This window comes from Rhinolophus sinicus, linkage group LG04 (assembly GCF_036562045.2).
Source record: "Rhinolophus sinicus isolate RSC01 linkage group LG04, ASM3656204v1, whole genome shotgun sequence".
NCBI classification, from domain to species: domain Eukaryota; kingdom Metazoa; phylum Chordata; class Mammalia; order Chiroptera; family Rhinolophidae; genus Rhinolophus; species Rhinolophus sinicus.
The window spans coordinates 150298452-150320805 of NC_133754.1; the positions used below are offsets into that span (position 1 = coordinate 150298452).

At 35.0% G+C, this 22354-nt stretch overlaps 1 long non-coding RNA gene across 1 annotated transcript; it reads right to left on the minus strand.

The window, feature by feature from the left end:
• Positions 1–5639: 5639 nt before the first annotated feature.
• LOC141571347 (uncharacterized) lies at positions 5640–21734 on the minus strand. The gene is made up of 3 exons (XR_012496109.1): positions 21562–21734; positions 10492–10666; positions 5640–5842 (listed from the first exon to the last, which is right to left on the minus strand). It is a non-coding gene; the product is annotated as an uncharacterized LOC141571347 (long non-coding RNA).
• Positions 21735–22354: the final 620 nt, after the last annotated feature.

Genomic DNA, 22354 nt, shown 5'->3' on the forward strand with positions numbered 1-22354 from the left:
CAGAAAATGAAGGAAGTATCAGTTACTCTGTGTTATGACTTGCTTAAGCATCAAGGAATAAGAATGCTGTGTGAGAGGCAAACAGCCTCCCCTACCTCCACCCCCATCCCAAAATATACCACCTCTCCTTCAGTACAAAGCTCCACTGGCACGCTCATACAGGAGCTTTTTCATTACCGAATCCCAGACACCCCATTCAATTATTAAAGAACGCCCTGTTATATTTATTACAGGGTTGGCTGATATTGCTGCCAATTGTCGAATTTCAGTTTCCTGTGGTTGATTTTCATGCATGAGGAACACACAGCTGCTGGGCGGGAGCCAGTGCTCCATCAATTTCTCCAGGCTGCCTCGACCTCAGGATATGTAAGAGTAGTGGATAAATTGGAAGATCAATGACTTGTCCCTCCTGCCGCACCAGCTGCTATTGAGAAATTAATATGAGGATCACTATAAATAAAAGATAAAAGATGATATGGCTTACAGTGTAAAATATTAAGGCTGGACACAATGTGCCGGAGGAATCTAAACCAAAAGCTAAGCAAATTAACCCCGTAATGGCCTTCCACCACCTTCCTAGAAATCCAGTTTGAGAAAGAGATCATGCTGTAATGTTATAAACATCTCTTACTAGAGAAAGTGAGTCAGGAACATTAATAAAATAGTGGTCCTTCTTTTCTATGTCTCATAGAGTTTGGGAGCCGGAAGAGATTGCAGAGATTATTTACCTCAGACACCTCATTTTACATGAGGAAACTGAGGACCAGAGACCTAGGTGGTTTGCTCAAATATTTGCAACTAGCTGTTGACAGAGCTACTAATGGACCCCTGTTCCAATGTGCAGTCCTTGTTTCTCAGGCTACCTCCTATCACGAAGATTCTTAATAAAACTCTCGTTTTTGTGCTCTCTAGGGCTTTCCTTAGAAGAGTGCTAATTTGTAATCATGCCAGAAACAGTAAAAGGTGATGGTATTTCTTATCGTGAACTCAAAACCAAAGATCTACGTGCAGCGTGATGATAACGTTTGACAGATATCATTCACAGAGTACCTTTCTTCTGAGGCATCACAAGCACTACAGTATCCCTGTTCTCCAGGGGATGAGGAAATGGAACAGATGATCAGATGCAAAAACATATGCGGAGCCTGAGAAGGAATTTGGAAAAGAAAAAAATGCTGGTTGTAGTAGGAGAGTTGTATTAGGACTTAATGGAAGCAACTTGACCTTGAACTGAGAGCTGAAGTTGAAGAACCATGAGTTAATTGTGTTTGAATCTAAAAGTCTAAATTCAGCTGCGGGCTCTGGTGCCTCCTGCATGTGTGTTAATCTGGATGGCTCAACCCCAAAGTGGCTCTGAACCCCTGGTATTCCCAGTCTCAAGTTTCACTGTGCCTGCTGGGAGCTGGTGACATGAGAAACGGGGCTGTCGTGGTCGCCAAACAACTGAGTTCTATGTGTACCTTGATTTGCAATTCCTTTTGGCTGCTTCTCAGGACCACTAGATGGGATTTAGATTCCTTAAAATGCAGTTATGAACCTATTGGCCTTGACTCTAGGTTCCACACACAAATTCATGTGTGCTTGGCTAAGAGCACTTAATTTCTCATCTCCTACATCATTTAAACCTCTCTAGTGCCTCTCCTCATTCTCACCTATTAATAATCAGAAGTCAGCTACATGAAAATTCAATTCAGTCTCCATCTCTTCTGAAGACAAATATATATATTTTTAAAAAGAAAGAGGGATGCTGATTTTATTTAAAGCCAAGTTTATGTACTGGGTGACAAAGGCTGAGTCTCTCTTTAGCAGGTTATCTAAAAACAAACAAATAAACAAACAAAACGATCTCAAACTCTTTCTTTTTGTAAAAACTCCCATCAGTGCTATTTCTTAAGGGTCAAAAAGTATGCATTACAAAAAGAAGGAGAAAAGATTAGAGATCAATGCCCGCTCTCCCTGAAGTACCTGCCTCAGTTGAGAAATGAATATGAAGATCACTATAAATAAAAGATAAAAGATGATATGCCTTTTGGAGTAAAATATGAAGCCAGTCACAATGTGATGTATCAAGTTTAACCAAATTAACCCCTTGGGATAAACAGGGGCTTAAGTTTTGTTGCATTTGAAAAATGAGCTAGTATTCAAAAAAACAGAAAAAAAGAAAGAAAGAAAGAAAGAAAAGAAAAAGCTTATAAATGAAAAGAGTCTTCCAAGGGCTCAAAAGGGAGAATTCAGTTTCTTTCCTTTTAGGTCGTCTCTCTGACACCTGTGTGAGATTTGGAAAATGGTTTCCCCTGGGCAACAGGGAGAAGAGTGATCACTCAGCATTCTGTGAAGGTGTACCAACTTATCTTACTGGTTGCTGTGGTAGCTGGAAGCTATGTTTAGGGGATGGAATTATTTTCTGCATTTCAATTCACAAGCTTTGCTCAGAAAATATGCTTTCCATTAGGATGTAGACAAATCATTTTTCTAATATATCATTCATTAGATTAATGTTAGTATTAGACCTTCGTAGAGTGCTTGGGCATTTTTCCAGAAATACATTATGTATGTAACACATGGATTCCCAATTCATAATTGTAAAAGTTTCAAAAGTTGAGCTTCAGAGAAGACTTTAGAAACAGGCTAATGGCAAGGAATTTTTCACTCTCTTGCCTAGTGAGGCTCTTCAGATTGTGTTGTGTTTTTTTCTTCAAGAAATTAGATAAAAATAAAAACTTGGTCCAGTTGAAGCAATTATTTTTATCTATTGAGATAAGATTGCCAGAGTTTTTCTCTAAGTCTGTTGGGTATGGACTCTTTTTCCTGCATGTTTTGACCTCTCTAACCCTGAAAGAATATAGATGGGTTGGGTGACTCACATTCACTTTTGGAACAGTGAGCTGAATTATTTAGCATAAGCAATGGGGAAAAGTGGAGGAGTAAGTGGGAGAAATCATTTAAATTATATCTTTGGCTGGAGGAAAATTGGCCTACCTACACAAGAGTAAATATGGCACATGCAGTGATTCAAATACTCAAAGATGTCTGTTTTAGCAATAAAGACCAGATCTGGACACAGTCCCTGGCATAGTCAGGCATACACCTGCATGTTCACTATATCAAAAGAACCACAGAAGTGTGTTGAAAACTGCTTAAGTGAGAGACATAAACACAACTACAGTTGAAGGGAGAGGAATTCAAGGCTTTAAACGCTGGACTCCTGGCAAAGCAGTCAGCAGGGTAAGCTCCAGCCAATTTTCAATTGTGAGGCACTAGGTTCACATGGCAGACATGCTAGAATGTTCTCCCCTGCCCAGTGTTTTAGGGAGGTTATTAAACACTCCTGTTAAATGTCTGCAAGTGATTGCCAGAGTGAAGCTTTTGAAAATGATGGCTGTGATCTTTAATAGGGTTGTGCTTTTGTCAAGAGTTTCGGTCAGAATTTCCAATGTAATTTTCAAGTCAACTGTTGTTTTTGGATGATATACATGTCTAATTCATTGTAAGAAAATACCCATGTATAGTTGAAGTTAGGCGCCAGCTGGTATAAATTTGTATGTTATCTCCTGACCTAACCTTTTAGCTTATTTTTATTCCTTGGTTGTGGTTAAGGTTGATCTTGCCTCAGGGCCTTTTGCTTTTTCATTTGCCGTTCCCATATTTCTAGACTATTATTTCCAGAAAAATTTTCCATAAATGACTCTTTTCTATTTTTTGGCACTTGCCTCTTAAAAGGCGTTTTTTTTCTTTTTCTTGATTATCCTACTAGCCTAACTTAGTCACAATTTATCATATTACCTTATTTCCTTTGTAGCACTTACACATTTTTCAAGAATAGTAACACAATAATAATAAAAAGAGGAATTATATTTTCTGTCTATTTGTATTTAGATGAACTTCTTCCCAAAGAATGCAAGCTCAGCGATGGCAGAGATTGTGTTACGTTTCTTATTTTCTGTTCTATTACAGCCTTGGAACAGTGTCTGCCATATAGTAGTCACTCAAGTTCTGTTGATTGAGGGTGCAAAGAATATATGAGTAGATTTGGAATTATTTGAGGTCACTTTCAAAGATGGCTAGGGTTGGTGATTAAGTTAAAATAGTAGGTTTTAGAGTTGGAAGTGATCTTGTTCACTCCCATAGCTAGGGCAAAACTTTTCCTTCTGTATCATTCGTGACAAATGATCCAGCTAGTCTGTGCTTGAATGACAGTCTATAAAAGACATTCACCATGGCATTCATCTAGCTGTCTTCAAACAAATCCCAGTCTTCCATGGCAGTTTATTCCCTGTTACACAGCTATAGTTAGGAGAAAACTTGTGATTCACGCAGAACTTCTTCTCTCAGTCCTCTAGCCTGTTGTTCCTTGTTCTCATTCCCAGAAAATAGACAGGACAGAGTTTCCTCTAAATTACAACCTTTACGTTTGTATGCCTGCTTGTAACAAAATCATCACAATGCTATAGCCAAATTTACCTTGCTTGTCTGTATTACTACATTGCTGGTTACTATTTAGAAATAATTTGTCTTAATGTTCCAAATTATATTTGAGGGAGTATAGAAATAAAAGCGATCTAGGTGTTATGGCAGAAGCAATCAGACAGATATTTTAACTTATCCTCCATATGTACTCATTGCTGATGCTATGGGATATTCAGCAGTATTGTGACAGCATTATTCCATTGCTTTAAAAAATGTGTTTATATTTCAAAATATGGTAACTTGGAAAGCTCTACCTGACAGGCAAGTGTCAACCACATCTTAGAGCTCTGAGTACCTTCTCACAAAGTTGTGGTACAAAACATCTCTCCTTTTCCTTTGTCTTACTTGACATTTTTTGGGTCCTAAAGGAACAACATTTGTGTGCAATAGTGTAGAGTTGCATAGCGTCTGGATATTTGGGCCCCACGGGAAGCCCCACAGAATCATTGTCACATATCTGTTTACCAATGTGTATGAATGGGAGAAAATCAAAGCCTGGTTCATGGATCAAGATAAACCAAAATGCCTTTTCCTATATGAAAAGCATCTCAGAATTTGATAGAAATTTTAAGTGGGATGTAGAGAATATACAACAAAAAGAAAAGCAAGTCAGTACTTCTGGGAAAGTTTTTTAAGGATAGCTAAGAGAATAATAGTAATAGTAACAACAAGATCAATTTTAAAAGCCATAGAATGGCTCATAGTTCTAAGCATTCTACATGTATTAACTCTTTCCACATCATATCCCTATAATGGCTACAGTTATTACCCTTATTTTTCAAATGAGGAAATGAGACACAAAGAAATTAAGAAACAGCCTTAGGTCCCACAAGTGGTGGAGGTGGGAAGAAGACCCAGCAAACTAATTTCAGAGTCAGTGCTCTTAGCCGGTAGGTTATATACTATAGGTAATATTTATATATCTTAAAATCACGACAAATATGTTTTACCCCTAAAGTAAACAGGGAATACGCAGGGAAATTGACATGAATATCTTGATTTTTATTTTTACCAACAATCTGTTAATTTTTCTGCAGTTCAACATTCTTCCCTGACTTCTTAAAATTTCAGCCTATAATCCAAAATAAATAAATAAAGGCTAAAGAAAGCAAATTTCTGGAAATCCAGTTCTAGAGAGCGACTAAAAGAATATGGCCCATGAGGATATAAAACAGAAAACAAAACAAAGCAAGAGACAGGAATCCCAAAGCCTATGAGTAAGCTTCACATTCTGAGGTATCAGACACTTAATAATACTTCATTAATACCTTGTCCACAGAGGCATTGCTCTACAGATGCCGAGGAGTCTCCCCTTAATCACTGATTCACTGTCTGATGCTGGAAGGGTCACTCTCCTATTTGAGCCTCTGTTTCCCTAAAATGAAGGGGTTGGGACAAGGTTAGCTCTCACAACCCAGCTCTTATGTTCTATACACCTATGAGTCTATGTAAGTGCTGAATGTCTTTAACATGACATGTTATTTTTTCCTTAACCACTCCCCTTCTGATATTGATGTAATTTTTAATACATAATAGAAAAGAAAAAATTATCAAAATGAAAATAACTGATACACAAACTCTAAATTTCCATTCTCATTTTACTGCCAATTCAGCAGAAAACCTTACATAGAATTCTGATGCAAACCATGAAAGCACACTGTAAGTGTTCCAGAGTCTTTCCCGTATTTGGTTGCCCTGTATTCTCTACTGGCAGCACTATCTTGGACAGTCATCTGCAGATCCATCAAAAAGAAATTAAATAATAGGAACTGGTATCAGTTCTATGCCAGCTTCGGAACAGTGTCTGGCATATAGTAGTTACTCAAAAAGAAATTAAGTAATAGGAACTGGAGAAACAAATTCTTGAACTTTCTTACTGTACAAAATTTCAGCCACATATAAAATCAACATTAAAGATTAAACTTTGAAGGCAACATATTCCTGTGAATACAAGGGAGAACGTAATACAAATAATATACAATTCTAACATTATGTACATATACTAATATACACATGTGGTCTTGAAATGTATTCAGAGATATTAATGAATTAAATTTGGGAGCAATAATTACATTATTTTTTTTCCATAGAGGACATTAGGAGACAGACATCCATATCTGTTCTGCTGGCCCCTCATGTATTAAATTGATTCCAATAATTTCTCCAACTTATTTCCCCATATATTTATTATAAGATTTGTGATTTTTTGGACAGGACTTCATCTCTATAAAAATATCTGTGTCATGATCCCAAAGTACGCAGGCTTGTTTTTGGCATCTGGTGTCATCTGGTGGGGAAAGTAACCAGTTGTATGACAGGAGAGTTAAAAGGTGAACCTTAGAATAAGACTTTATACATACGTGTTAATTTCAAAAGTAAAAGGGAGGGATGACAGTGAAAGCCATGGGAATAAAGGAGCTCTCAGATGAATAAAAGTTAGGATAATTCATTGGTTACTGGCTACCCTGAGTTTATCAGTCATTTTAGGTTATATAGTATGCTCGAGTAACTGCATCACTCTATGACAGGATCTATACACCACAACTTTATCATCCTGGAATTAGTTTATATGGTAATATTATGCATAGAGAATGGAAATTGTGAATCCATGTCTCCCCCAAATTGAAGACACTCATTTAAGTACAGGTTTAACCAAAACTGCAAATGCTTTCTTTAGCCATACTATACTAATTAAGACTATCTTATCATTGTTGTTTGTTAAAGGAGATATCATTGACTTTGAGTAGGGTAAAAGCAGTATATTTACAAAGTACTTTCACATTAAGTTTTGCAAACAAAATTCAATGTTCCCCCCCAAATTTACATCAACTCATTCTGTGTTGCAGGAAATACCTTCAAACTTTTTCATTGCCACTAAAGGAATTTTAACATGTGTTTGATATAGTCCCTGTTAGGACCCCAGTCTTACACTTATTCATAATGGGTTCTGTTATTTTTAATGTAAGCTCATATTGCAAGCCTCAATAAATATCCAATGTTTTTAGTGGTCACAAGATTTAGGGTTCTCAGATTTGGACTCAAACTTGCCTCCTAAGAATTACAGTCTAGGCTTGTTAATTGAGTTTCTTTCAACCAAGAAAAATTGCTCATCTGAATTTAATTCCAGTTAGTAAATGTTATAGTGGTTGATGAAGCAGATTAGCAATGCAACTAGGACAATCATGGACAAGTTACTTAACCTCTCTGTGCCTCAGTTTCTCTATCTGAAACTGAGTGGTGATAAATAATGGTACCACTCTCACAGGGTTATTGTAAGGAATGAGTGAGTTCATAACTTTTTTAAAGGCTTAAAACAATGCTTTCCTTATTTTAAATGCTGGTAATTATTAGTAAAATAATATTCCTATATTATTGATTAGATAATCTTAAAATAATAATGATAAGGGCCTGTTATTTCATTAGTTCTACTTTTTGTTTACACAGATAAGACTAACTCATCTTGTTTAAACATGAAACAAAGAGGAAAAACAGTTTGTTTAACCTGGTCAAGTTACCCAAGTCACATAACAGAAATGTTTCTAGCTAGTGGTAACTGCTTTGACTCTGTCATAGCCAGAGAAAGTTTACTGTCTCAGAAAGTGACAGCTTTATATTTGTGTGGCATAAAATAAATAAACAGATAGATAAATAAATAAATAGATAGATAAATAAATAAATAAATAAAATATGTGCTAGATACGATATATGCCCCTAGCACTTCATGCTACATATAATAGAAAATTATCCCTGCTGGGTTCAACTGTTGTGATCTAGATCCTGTCATTGCCTATTATTAGAAGCAAGGCGGCATAAGTGAAAACCGTATGTGTTTGCCATTATATTGATCTATAGCACTAATACTGTCAATCAGCCTCTGAGAGCACCCTCCCCATGGAAAATCCGTTGTTCTCTTTGAGTCTGTTCAGATGGAGTCTGCCATCAGCGTGGTGGGAGTTGACTCCATTTATAAGTTTGCGTACAAGTTGAAGGGTGAAATGAACAAATATTGACTAAATGTGTGGCTGTACCAACTAGGAAACAGTTATATAATAGAGGTATGAAGAATCAGGCAAATACTCATTTGGCATGAACCCAATAAAGAAATAAAAGAAGTTCGCCTCACCACAGTGTCAAAACCAATAAACACTCTGCGTGCACACACAGGCATGCATACCTGCACAGACAAAAGGAAGCCCTCTTCACATTAACACCCCAAAATACTTTAATAAGTCTTCAAATTGATCAGATAAAGTGGGTTAATAGATGCCCTTTACAAGCTGGGTCCACCAAAGAAGCCTGGTTAGTTAAATAACAAAGGGACACCTCTGATAAGAAGTAATTGAATGCTCAAAGGAGTTGCCCTCTGGTCAGCAAATTAGTAGATTTAAAAAAAAAAAAAAATCTAAATCTGTTATGTTTTTGTTCCTTGTTTACTATAGTAGAACACAGATATAGAAATACAAAGCTGCAGAGTTCTCAACCCCTAGGAAGAGCACTCTCATATTCTCCTTTAATTTAAGACTTTAAATTGTCTCAAATCATTGAGCTATCTATCTTAACTGACTGTTCTACAGGATAGAAGGTATTTCTGTTAATTAGTGAAAATATTTCTGCAAGTATCTCTTGACTGAAGTTCAAGGCATAGCTTGAAAACATAAACTTCAGTTGTTTTTGGAATCAAGTAATTTTCCTTTCTCTTTGAAATGAAGTTATTTGTAGCACCAAAGAAAGCAATACAAAAACAATGTAATAACATCTGTTAAAAGAGGTTTTTTTCCTAGTAAAAAAATATGAAAAAATGTATCTCTAAAAGTTTCATTATTACTTATAGACACAGACAACAGTTTAGTGGTTATCGGAGAGTAAGTCGGAGGTGATAGAAGAGGGTAAAGGAGGTCAAATATATGACGATGGAAGGAGAATTAACTGGGTGGTGAACACACAAGGCAATATATAGATGATATATTACAGAATTGTACACTTGAAACCTATATAATTGTACTAACCAGGGTCATCCCAATAAATTTAATTTAAAAAAAAGTTTCTCTATCATGAGAATCATGTATGTTCAAGAAATGGAAATATTTCACATGGACCTTGAAAAGAGTAATCAAGAGACTGAAAGAGTACCCAGATATACATACATACACACAGAGAAATTGGGAAGACAATTGAAAGATCACCCTGAACCCCCTTTTCCAAATAGTTAAATGGAGCTCTCAATCACAAAAGAGGCCTACTGGGGGGAAAAAACACTTTCACAAGGACAGAAAAAGCCCTTAACAGATACCAATTCCATGAAATCTAGTTCTTTACACAAATAAGTAGATGAAGAAAGGAAAGGAAGGAAGGGAAAGAAAAGAAGGAAGGAAGGGAAGGAGGGAGGGAGAGAGGAAGGAAATGAGAGAGAGAAAAAAATGAGAGAACCCAGGAAAATTGTATGAATGCAACAAAGTGTGCAAACAGAAAAACAGACCCCAGAGGAAACAGGAATAATTCAAGGAACCAAATATAATTAAGTCAAAAACAAAATATGTAAAGCAAAGTTCTTAATTAGAATTAAAAGTACATCATAGGGACAAATCTTAAAGAGTAAGTAAACAGATGTCAACTTGAAAAGAAATATATATATATAATATGTATATGTATACATATATAAATTCATACATATAAATACGTATTTTAGTATATTTTATATGTTCTATAATATATATTTTGTGTATTTGTATATATGTTATGTATAATATATATGTATATATACTAAAATATTAAGAGGATGGATAATATAGGAAATGTAATATTGTTATGACAGACATTTTAGGAACAAAGAAAACATAATGCAAGAGTGTTATATTAGCTTCTTATGCTGCATTAATAAGTTACCTCAAACTTAGTGATTTAAATACACAAATTTATTATAAGTCTGTATATTAGAAATCCAACACATGTCTCACTGGACTAAAATCATGGTGTCAGCAGGGCTACATTCCCTTTTGGAGGCATGAGAAATATCTATTTTCTTACCTTTTTCAGCTTCAGAGACTACCCTCACTCCTCTACTCATGGTCTATTTCTCCATCTTCAAATTCAGCAAAGGAAAGTTGAGTCTTTTTGCATCACTCTGACTTTGCTTTTCTTGTCACACCTTCTTTTCTAATTCTTCTGACTGTGTTTTAACTGATGATAACTATGAGCCCACCTGTATGATACAAGACAATCTTATTTTAAGGTCAGCTGATCAGCAACCTTAATTCCATCTACAACTTTAATTCCCCTTTGCCATGTAGCCTAACATATTCACAGGTTCTAGGGATCAGGCCATGGGTAACTTTGAGGCAGAGGAGGCCTTCTTTCTGCCACAGATAGACATAATCAAAGACAGATTTTAAAAAATAATTTAGAGCTAAAAGTAAATATGGTTCTTTAGCTTACAAAGTTATATTAAGTGTAGAGAAGGTTTAAACGGTGAAAATTATTTATCAAAGCTTTATTACATTGGACACTGAGAAGACCAAAGGGGGGGAACAAAAAACAACTTTAAAATTTCTACATGGAAGAAATTTTTAAAAAATTTTTCCAAAGCAACAAAAATCATATTAAAATTGGATTTCTCAGTGATATCAGATACTATAAGAAAATAACACAAATTTTGATGAAAATAGTTTTGAATATAAATTATACAAGAAACAAAATTATAACTTACATATGAAGAGAAAATAAATAGTTTTGCACATACCAGAATACTAAAAAAATACATATATATAGCTCATTTAACATAGATGAAAAATATCCTCAAATATTTGAGCAAAATAAAAAAGGGACTCCAGAAGAATATCATGACACATAAGAAAAAAAAAGAAGTCAGATATGTTGGAAGCAGAAAACTCTGAAAAGCTCTATATAAAATGAAGCTGTGTTATGCTTTATAGAACATGTTTCTTGAGCAGCACTATTTCAATGATGTAAGCTTAGACATTTTTTCCAGCTGGATCTAATTATACTACTCAGTTGTGACTAGGATAATAAATTATATATATAATACAATAAAATATAATTGTAATATATAGTGTAAAATCTATATTATATGTAAATATACATAGTGTACAATACATTGTGTAGTACATATTTTGCATATATGTGTACATATAACAAAATATGTACTATATAATATGAATTATAGTCACCTAGAACTCACAGGGCACAGTGACAGAGAGGAAAGAGTTACAGAGAGAGAAAGACCTCTAACGATGTGCACTGGGTCCCGTGAATTCACAACTGAGTACTGATAAGCACATGCATATGAGGGAAACACCACAGTCAGAAAAACAACGTCCTGAAAGAATCAGAGGGAATAAAATCCACCAATCGGAGAGAAAAACCTCATGTTTTAACATTCCAGTTAAAAGGCAGAAGTTTTCATATGAAATATAAAAGAAAGGAGCAGTTATATGTGATTTATATAAACAACTTTAAATATAAGACACAAATAGTTTGAAAGTAAAAAAATCAGAGGGAAATTGTATATCATGCTAATATTAATCACAAAAGCAGTGGTGGCTGTATTAATATTAAAGTAAATTTCAGTGCAAAGAATACTACCAGGAATAAAAGGGATTACTTCATAAAGATAAAATGGTCAATTCATTAAGAGAACAAAACAATCCTTAATGTTTATGCACCAGAGTTTCAAAATATGAGGCAAACACTGATAGAATTAAGGAGAAGTAGACAAATCCATGAAAACTATAAAATGCTGTTTTCATGCGATACATAATTATCAGAATGTATGTAATTAAAAATACTGGCCACAAAGAAGAGCTAAATAAATGGAAAGATACTCCATATTATTAGGTAGAAACAATATTGCCAAGATCTCACTTCTTCCCAACATTATCTATAGATTCAATGCAGTCCCAATTAGAATCCCAGCAAGTTATTTTGTAGATATCAACAAACTGATTCTAAAGTTTATATGGAGAAGCAATAGACCAAGAATAGACACCACAATATTAAAGGCAAACAATGTCACTATTTGATTTCAAGACTTAACACAAAGTTTGGTAATCAAGATAGTGTGGTATTGGTGAAAGAACAGAAAAACAGATCAGTGGAACAGAATAGAGAGCCCAGAAATAGACCCACATAATTATACAGTTAACTGATCTTTCACAAAGAACAAAAGCAATCCAATGAATCCAAGATAGTCTTTTCAACAAATGTTCCTGGAACAACTGGACATGTACATGCAAAAAAAAAAAAAAAATGAGTCTAGACAAAGACCTTATATCCTTCATAAAATTTAACTCAAAATGGATTATAGACCTAAATGTACAATGCAAAACTATAAAACTCCTGGAAGATAACATAAGAGAAAATCTAGATGACCTTGGGGATAGCGATAACTTTTTAGATACAATACAAAAGGCACAACCCATGAAAGAAAGAATTGATAAGCTAGACTTCATTAAAGTTGCAAATTTCTGCTCTGTGAAAATCACTGTCAAGAGAACAAAATGACAAGCCACAGAGGGGAAGAAAATACTTGCAAAAGACACATCTTGTTGTTAGGATAGAGTACAGTTTTCAAGCTCCTTACATGTGGAACTGGTGTGATTTATTTTGGTATGTGGTATGAGGTATAGACCTAACTTTTTCTTTCAAATGGGTAGACAGTTTTCTCAGCATCAATTTTAACAATTTAAAAATCTTTAGATTGTAATTTCACTAATCATGACCAAATCTCCCAGATATACTTAGAACTATTTGTAGGTATTATTTTCTGTTTAATTTATGTATGTGTTTGTTCATGTAGCAGTGCCTTAATGTTCGAATTGTAGTGGCTTTATAGTAAATTATATAACTGCCTATGAGTAAACAGATACTCATCTTCTAATGAGATTTATTACTTGTACCTAAATGCCTCCAAATTATATTCTTTATTTAGATTCTTTACTATTCACTCAATAAGAATTCAGAGCTGAAACATATTAAAAAACTGAACCCAAATGGCTAACATTCTTTTAATTTTCATTTATATTCCTAGATTTAAAACATGGGAGGCTAATAGAATGCAACATCTTTAAAAAACCTCTAATAACTCACATTTTCTATCTCTAATTAAAACAAAATATCCTGTGGAATACTTTTGCATCATTTACCCCGTTTCATTAATTCTGGCTTCTGAAGTTAATTTAAACTCACTCTTGTAAAATGAGAGCCCAGTATCAGCTTTTTTTCTCTGTTAGCATACTCAGTGAGACTTACAAATACTCATCTGCTAGGTGGTAAACAGTAAACAGACTTGTGTAGTGCAAATAATCTTAGCCAGTAAGTGTTATTTATGCTCCATTTAGGAATAAAGATGTTAATCTGAGATCACAAAAGGATCTTTTTGTTAAAGCTAAAAGCAATTCTGCTTTGATTAGCTGCATATGCAAATATTACCCAATTTCTTTCATCTTCTTTGACAGTTGTACAAAAAGAAAACAAATACAAGAACATAAGTGAAATCCACTATAAATGCAACTGCACTATAGCCCTATCGTGTATCATCTACATGATATCTATGCCCAAACCTTTATTTTATCCTCTCTTCCTAAACAGAATGGTAAGAAGTTAGCCAGGACATAATGATTTAGACTTAGCTTTGACTTCAAATCCCAAATTTGCAGCTTTGATAATTTAGAAAATGTTCTCGACTGCTCTACTGAGCCCCGATTTCTACCTTTGTAAAAGGGTTACAATAGCTATAGTATGGCTTTTGTGAGGATTAAAAAACTGGAAATACCTATCATTCTGATTGGATATTTTTAAAATGTTGACTGAAATTTAAAGAGGTAAATACAAAAAGAAACTAACATGGTCCATCCACATTCCATTACCAGATAAATCTTGGTGGTCCACTGATGTGAGAAAAGGATTCTCTCTAAGTCTTTTTCTTTGTTCTCGCTTCTGAACACTTCCCTTAATCTGTTCTTTTTTTTTTTTTTTTTTTTTTCTTTTTTCTTTAATGTCTTGATTTCAGGAAAGAAGAATAGTAGCTGTGTTGAGCTCTGCCAAATCACATAGAATTTCAGAGTATTCGCTTTCTTTTGTAGACAGCCACTGTCGATTGGTAGGGTATCAGCCTTTCTTTGGTTTGACTGTGTTTGTCTGCTGTATTTCTAAAACATATGTTTAGTGTTCTGCTATTATATTTAGAGGAGTGGGGGCTATATTTTTAAAAGTTTCCTTTAGTTTGGAAGGCCTTGTAAATTGTGATACTGCATGCCAAAGTTTACTGACTCTGGCACCGTATTTTCTTTTTCAGCTTTTTTCCCTCAGACTTGACCAATAATGGATAAGAATAAAAGAATTCACATCCAAATGTTTTCCCTTCGTAAAGTACAGAGAATAGGGGGAAATGAATTTTGGAAATTTTTTTGCTCCTCCTCCTTTTTTTATGAGTTACCTCATTTCTTCACACTTTGTGTTTCTAGCGTGGCCTCAAAAAGACCCTAATTTGATTGATTACACAGTGTTGGAGTAGTAGATCGCTAGGAGGGACCAAGATCTATACAACCTTAGATAGAGGCTACTTGGAAACACATTCAAAAGAAATCGTCCAGCCAGTCAGTTTTCTCACTTACATTGTGAAATAAATTCCTTATTCCTAAGAAAGTGAAAGTATGTTTAATTGAAATAAAAGATGGATATTTAACCCAGAGCATTTATCTCTCTATATATATTTTAGTGCCTCATAGGAATGTCTTGAATGACCTCCTACTTTCATGATCTTTCTTTAATTTTAGTTATAAAATTGTGACCAATTTTCAATGCAAAAGAGAATCTTAAAATTGATTGAAAAGACATTCTCAGTAGGCTAAGGTTCAGGGTGACTTGGTAGAGAAAATTACTGAATGGTAAAATAGTAATGCTGGTATGCTTGGCTGTTATAACACTTTCCATTTGAGTTTCTCTTACTTGAAATTATGAGAGACTATGTGACTCAGGAGAAGGACTGATAATTAGTAATATTCTGCTTGCTACTTATATAGCCCATTGAAGACCATTTTGATTGATTGTTTGAAAGTCATAGGAAGGACCCTCCCTGATCTAACTTTTGAACAAGTAGAGTTACAACATAAAGCTATAACTCAACATTTAAAAGAATGTTTGAAATGACTTGTTTCTTTTGACATCCCAATCCAGGTGTCTGTCAGTAAATGAATTGCTTTTAAGTCACATGGGTGGTCAGAAATATAATTTTTTAAAGAAGGAAAGCTGAAAGACACTGTTGCCAAACAAAGCATCTGCAGTGTTCACATCTATATTTGAGCATCTTTGATTTTCCCAAGGGGTGCAAGTGATAAGAAGTAAGGCAGTAAAATCCACTTAAATAAAGCTTTTCAAAATGGATGGAACAGAAAGAATTCCCAGAGGCAAGTCAAGTTCATCCCAAGAACAGCTCTCTCAGTGCTTTCACAACTAGTTAAAATACAAGACCAATAATACCTCAGCTCTCAAATCAGTGCTGAAATCCAGCAGAAGGTTGTTAATATTGATACGGTTAATATACATCAAACAGGATTCCTTTAATTTTCTGAATCGAAAAATTCTCCAGTGTTGACATTTCCTTACTGAACTCCCAAGATTGTTTGGTTTCAAAGGCTGTTGGGCTCAAGACACATTTTGTTTTAAATAATCCTTCATAAAAAATTCAGCTTTCAGTCTAATATGATTGAAACTCAGCTTGAGTGTGTTTTATAATGCATTGAACTGGAAAGAGTATGGGCATTGAATTATTCAAACCATGGTAGGCAAAGGAGTGATACGTGTTCTCATATGGGAGGGGGTGATCAAAGAAATCAGTGAGACTTGATATGTCTTGTTATCTCATTTTATTTACCTTTTAGAACTCCTCTAAATATTAGAGGAAAGAAATCAATATCAATTTTCACCTCTGTCACGTTCCACACTTCAATTATTAATGAATGTCAAATTTGACCATACTTCTCTGTACCACCTGCTCTGCAATAATATTTCTGAACCTTTATTAAAAATGTAAAATTGTCATTGAATTTCCAAATATGATTCTCCACTGGCTAATTCGGCTTGTTTTATTAATAAGCGGGTTCTGATGAGTAATACTAATTTAATACGCCTGCATGTAAGATTAAACTATAAATTATTCCTGCTGAAGGTGATGAGATATGACTGCTATGTGGTTGTTGGGCAATAACCTTCCTGAATTAACCCTGCAGGCACACAATGCTTAGAAGAATCCATTGCTTCATATTGTAGCAAACCCGATAGATATTGTTTTGTATAGCTTCTTTAGCAGCACATGCACAAGCGCAAACACATGGTGACAGGTGAAAAAAACACATGTACATTGTACATGCTTACATGGATTTTCAAATACAGTTCTCCAGAAAGAAAAGACTCTGCTAATGATTTGTGTTTTTATAGTTTATTAATTTTATCCATACTGAAACACTTCATGAAATTACTTATACTTTTGTTGTTCATGCAACCCTCTCACTTTTGAAATGCTAAATATAAACTGAAACAATTATTATTAGTCCTGGGCCATGAAAGACTCTTTAAAAACCTGGTGATTAGACGCCAAGTTCCCTACTCCAGAGACCATTAGAATATCATTGTGTACCCACTTAAGGATAGAATGTTTCTATCAAGAAGCTAGCTATCTTTTATTTATACTAAAAAGGAGAGAACAGTGGGGGCTGTAGCTTGGTGAACAGAGGAGACTTTCTCCGCTTTGTTCAATAAGCCATAAACAATACATGAAATAGCCTCGGGCCTTTTGTCTTTTGTACCAAGCTCTTTCTTATATTGCTCCTGATCAATTACACTTAAATCAACAAGAGTTGCTTGAACATTTGACAGTTGTGTTCCCCATACCCTAAAGCATTTTTAAAGGGTTACTCAGCTAGATCTAATTCAAAAACTACTCCCTCAAATTTTCTCAGGGTGGCATCAACGAAGATAGCTTTGAGGAAAAAAAATCCACCTTGATTTCCTGGCCTGCCAATCTAAGGTCAGGTAAGAAAAAACTTTGATAGCAAAACCTCAGTTTGCTCTTAGTTGAGACTTTGGTTTCCATGGTCTTATATAAAAGGTAAATGGAGATTTTACTTCCCTATAATCCTTTTCCAAAGAATAAATACAGTTCATCATTCATAAGAGATGATGAAAATTAGGATCTTCAAATCTCTATGTCATAGATTGCTTAGCAAATTTTTGTGTCATATATATGTGACACATACACACACACACTAGATATATATATATATATATATATTTTTTGAAGATCCTAATTTTCATCATCTCATATATATATATATATATATATATATATATATGACACCAAAATGTGTTAAGCAATCTATGACATAGAGATTTGCACATATATATAACGCTACTACTCACAGTCCTAAACTTTTGCATTTTCTTGACCTACCCAGACTTAACAGTGGCTTAATCTCGAAACACAATAAAGCATCAAATCACAGCAGTATCATAACAAATATTTTATTTGATATCAGGATGAATTCATAATTCAGGTTTAAGGAGGGAATAACTTCATTTCTCTTTTCTTGTATCTGATTATTTCATCCTGCACAAAGGGGTTTTCCTTAATTTTAATCTAAGGGAGAAATATTCACCTTTGTTAATGGGGAATTGACCTTAGTAGGCAGAGCCAAGCACTGTTTTCAGCTGAATTAATGTTTCCAGTGACGATTCAAAGTTTAATAGGATTTCTTCTACCACTCCAAAATCTGAAAATGATAAGTTTCTCACCAAAGTTTTATGGCAGCCCATTGCCTATTCTGTGGAAAGGAAATTTAAAAACAAACAACAACAACAACAAAAATAGAAAAACAGAAACAAAGCATGCTTCTCTAAGTATTTTTCAACATATTAATAAATAGACAACTACTGAGTTAACACAGTATCATATCATTGCTTAGCAAAACTAGTAATGGTGAACTTAATGTAGTTTCATTGTATGGCCTGCCTTAGAAGTTTGGTTTCAGAGGATTTTGTGGATGTATCAAGGCGAGAGGATCCACAGGTATCTTATTCCCATAGGCCCACAATAAATATTTGCTCAATGGGGAAAAAAAAATAAATGAAGATATAACAAGAGAGATACTTGACAGATGATTGACATTGCTGGGTGATAGAAATGCCCATACTCATTTCTGATCAGATGCTATGAACTATCCTTCCAAGAATAAATTTCTTACAAATTAAGAAGTGAAAATTCAATTATGGGGAGACTTCCAGTTTCAGCTCTGACATGCAAAAAGCTTGGAAGTTGTCATTTGGTTCTCATAAGGTAAAGTTGGACTAATCAGTGACTGTTCATGGATGGGCTACAGAACTGAGGTTACAGGGTAAATTGCCAATTTAGAATCTGGAGAAACAGTGAATCTAGGGCATCACAACTTACCTAGAGCTGTACTGGTTAGAGTCATACCTGGGAGGAACACTTAAATGGTAATTTCAAAAATTGCTGGAGGCTGAGTGTGGACTTGAGAGAAAGAAACTCTGAGAAATGAGAGTGAGAAACTCTGGTGTCTGTGGTCTTCGGGAGCCCCCACACTTCCTTAGACTTTACATCCAGGCAGCCCATCAGGTTCTCACAGTGAAATAAGATCAGAGGAACAGTCCCCTCGTGGCTCTGGTGGCATAGGGGAAGACTGACTGCTGTGCAATACACCCAGAGAGTTCTTCGTAAGAAAACCCCACACTTCAGTACAGGGCATTAGCCCCACTCCAGCCCCCTTCTATCCTTCAGTCTCACCTAAGGAGAAGGACTCATAGTCAACAGGGTCAGAGCTTGAAGGAAATAAGAACACTGTAGTCAGAGAAGAAAGGGTGGGGGATCAAAATTTTTAAAAAGAAAAAAAAAAAAACTTTGGTGAAATACACTGCAAATACCCTTGTGAGGATCACCATCCAGAGACACAGACCCACTAAAAGACAAATTTAATCATACAGTTTTAGAGCACATGCTTTCCCTCACACCTGAACACCACACTAACAGGACTCCAGTATAATGACAGTGGATTATAGCTGAAAGAGCTGCAAGACATGGGCTGTCTGTGGGAGAGTATTTAGGGAAGGCCAACAGGGAGACAAAACCAAGGACCCTAGTGTTCAGCCCTCTGGCACCTACAGCTATAGCAAACATCAAGCACAGCCCAACTTCTGGCCACATTAGCATAAATTCTCACACTAAAGGCCCATATGCTCTTGCTTGTATTACCTGACAGTATATCTGACTTTCAATAAATCATTACAAATCATGCCAAAAGTCAAGGAAAAAAAAAGCAGAAATAGTATGAATAGACAAAGCAAGCATCAGAAACAAACTCAGATACACCAATCACAATATTGGAATTACCAGACAGGAAATTCAAAATAACAATGATTAATGAGGGAAAAGTTCTAATGGAAAATATAGACAATATTCAAGAACAGATATAAGCAGAGTGTAACAGAATGATGTAAGCAGAGAAGTGGAAACTCTAAGAACCCACAGAACTAGAAATCTAAAAGTACAGTAATGATGTAAAGAATTTCTTTAATTGGCTTATCATTAGACTTGATATGATCAAGGAAAGAATCAATGAGTTTAAAGATATGTCAACAGAAATTTCCCAAACTGTGATATGCAGTAAGTTCTCATGTAACATCATTGATAGATTCTGCAACTCTAAGTGAAATGATGTATAATGAAACCATTTTTACCACAGGCTAATTGATATAAACAAGAATTAACCTCCTATGACATCTCATTACCATTATAACAAAACAATGTTATTTGAGGACTTGCTATAAGTGGAATGCCGGAAGAAAGAGTGAAAAGAGCAGAAGAAATATTTAAAGTAATAATGGCTGGAATGTTTCCAAAACTAAAGATGCAAGAATCGCAGACAGGATATCAAACAGGATAAATATAAAAAGAAAATAATCTACTTACCTTGTCATATATTCAAGCTGCTGAAATTAAAGACAAAGAATCTGGAAAGAAGACAAAGGGAAAAAGAACCCACTTTATCTATATAGTGTAGGGGAGAAAAAAAACACTATATTTCCTCTACCCACCTTAGGTTCATTGCTTGGGGACCTGTAAATGAGACTGACAAAAGACAGATACATAAGAGAAAAACAAACAAGTTGATTAACATATACATGACACATACATCATACATATACATGAGAGTACTCAGTGAGTAGTAACTCAAAAGGATGGTTAGAACTTGGGCCTATATAGCATCTTAACAAAAGAACAATAAATGTTTAGAGAAGTGACAAGACAAAGGAAAAGGACTTTGAGTTTCTAGGAGAGCATGTTGTGGGAAGGCAAATCTATGGGAACACTAATGAAAGATAAGGATTAGTAAAGTTTGTTACATGGACTCCTCTGGTGCAGTATCTGGGTCTAGAGTTGTCTTTGGTGATTAACTTCTGCTATACTTCCCAGTAAAGAGAGGAAGGAGAGGGTCACCTTTATAAATTTATGTCCTGCTTTGAGGCAAATAAAGGGAGGGAAGAAAGCTTTTCTTGTACCTATTCTCAATTTCCTTCAGCTCAATAACTGTTATGACGAAGGGGCGTATTTTGGGAGAGCATATTCTGCTACCCTTTTACTAGCAAAAAGGAGAAAAATTACAGGGGCTTTCTCATCAGAAATTGATCAGCAAGAACAGAATGAAGTGAAGTATTTAAAATTTTGAAAGACAATAAACCCTACCAACCTTGAATTCTACATCAAGAATAATTTTCTTTCAAAAATAAAGGAAATAAGGAATTTCTCAAATAAAGATCGTGAGGGAATCTATCACCAGCAGACTTGTCCTGCAAGAAATGTTAAAAGAAGTTCTTCAGAGAGAAGGGAAATGATATAAAACAGAAACTCAGATCTACATGAAAAAAGAAGAGCCTTGGCGAAGAAATAAATTAAGATAAAATCTCCTTTTTCTTATTTCCAATTGATCTAAAAGATAACTGTTCAAAGTAATAGCAACAATGTATTGGATGATAAAAAGAATTAAGGATACTCTGTCATAAAGCACCTACCTGCACTGCCCTTGATCTTTATAGTGTTATTTGAAGGTAGGTTTGTTGCTGGAAAAAGCGTTCTTGGTATCATCACAGGAAATAATTTAAGGATGCACTGAATAAATCAAGCAAGCAGTACATTTATTAAAAGAAAGAAAGAGAGTACAATCCCAAAATCAGAGTGGGCAGGCCAGGAGGATAGCAACTGCTCCAAAAAACAAAGAAGCTTAGGGTTTTATTCCAGTGAGGATACAAAATATTCAAGTTAAGGGTGGTGTTACAGGCGTTCCCAGGCGGGTCCTCTGCTTGTCCTCACCAACCACTTCTTCCTGCTGGGAGGTGGGGAATGATTCCCTTTTTCTTTCTTGGCCCTTATTGGAACTGTCCTAGTGACTCAGGGAGTGAAGATTTTTCCCTGCCGGGAGATGCCAATAACATTATAACCCATTACAATTAGCTGTTGCTGTACCTTTTCTTAAGAATGATCTCATCTTCTCTTTTGTCTCCGTTACTTCCTCCTTCCTTTCCTACCAGCTCTCTCCCTGCGGCCCTACTTTTTCTGCCTATGGTAGCAGGCTTAACTTAGTTAAAAATGTGTATTTTAAACTCTAGGTTAACTACAAAATATTTTTAAAGAAGTTAACTGATAACGCTAGGAGAGGAAACAAAATTGATTTTTTTTTTTAAATACTTAGAGAAGGCAGAAAAAAGGGAAAAAATTATTGTGCAAAAAGAGGTTGGAAAAATGAAATTGTTTTAATGAGAACAAAAGCAAGGTAAATAAAGAAGATGCAGAATTGGAATTAAAAGA